Raw genomic sequence first — 1047 nt, 5'->3', positions numbered from 1 at the left:
ATCACTCTTCTAGAGGTGTGTGACTGGGTATCAATTGAGAGGTGTGTTGTATTCCCCTTAAAGAAGCAGAGAGATGTGTGTTTGGGGAGAGTGGTGGTTATTCCCAAAGGCTCTTCCATCTCTCTGTTTTAAGAAGAGTTAAGAGAAATTCGGTGGCTGAGAGAAAGCACATCCACAGGGCATTGACATTTGCTGTGTCAATGATCCAGTCCCATCCTGAGCCACCCCTTGTGTGTGCTCGTGAGTGTGTCTGTGCTCAAGCCCACATGTCTGTGGGACTAACCAATGCATGAACCACCTTGTGACTGTGCCCCTGAGACCTGGTTAGAGACAGATCACTCCCTGCTGCCTTCCCTCTCCTCATCATTGAGCTACAAGCAGTGTTGGGCAGAGGAAATGGAAGGCTCTCAGGGAACAGCTTGCTGACAGCAAGGTCTCTCCTGACCCTTCTCCACATCTGTTTGAGAACTGGTTCCTGTGCTAGTAGAGGCCTGGAAACTTCCTCAAGCCCATATTCTCCCTGTTGATATGTACATTAATGTGCAGAAATTGAACATAATTAGAGACTCTCAGTGCTCCGTGGCCACCTCCATCCTGAACCATCTGATCTGTATGATTTTTTGGAACTTACTCATTTTGAACATTGTGTGTAAAATGAGATCACTGCTACCTCATAGTGGTTTTCGGAGTCTATAGCTGTGAACTCATAAGTCATTAGCTCCACTGGTGAGGGTTTTGATAACCATTCATGGCTCAGAGGGACTGGATAGTTTATTTCACATGCAAGGTCCTCTCATAGTCAGAGAACAGGATGCTAGGAGGCTCATGGACACACAAAAAATGGGGTGTGGGTTCACAAAACATCATTGACTTCTTCATCACTGTTCTTCAAAATGCTCAGCTCTCATTGACTGTCCCCATTCTTGGATCAGTTAGTGACTCAGTATCATAGGAATGCCACGATTTGCCCAAATTTTGTTGCAGACTCAATTTTAGAGAGGACAATATGATTATTATATTCCTGTTATATGTCACTGCATGGAAAAG

Source organism: Orycteropus afer, unplaced genomic scaffold, assembly GCF_000298275.1.
Source record: "Orycteropus afer afer isolate SDZICR_OR568_19922 unplaced genomic scaffold, OryAfe1.0 scaffold01309, whole genome shotgun sequence".
NCBI lineage: Eukaryota > Metazoa > Chordata > Mammalia > Tubulidentata > Orycteropodidae > Orycteropus > Orycteropus afer.
Note: the sequence above shows the minus strand (reverse complement) of the source record.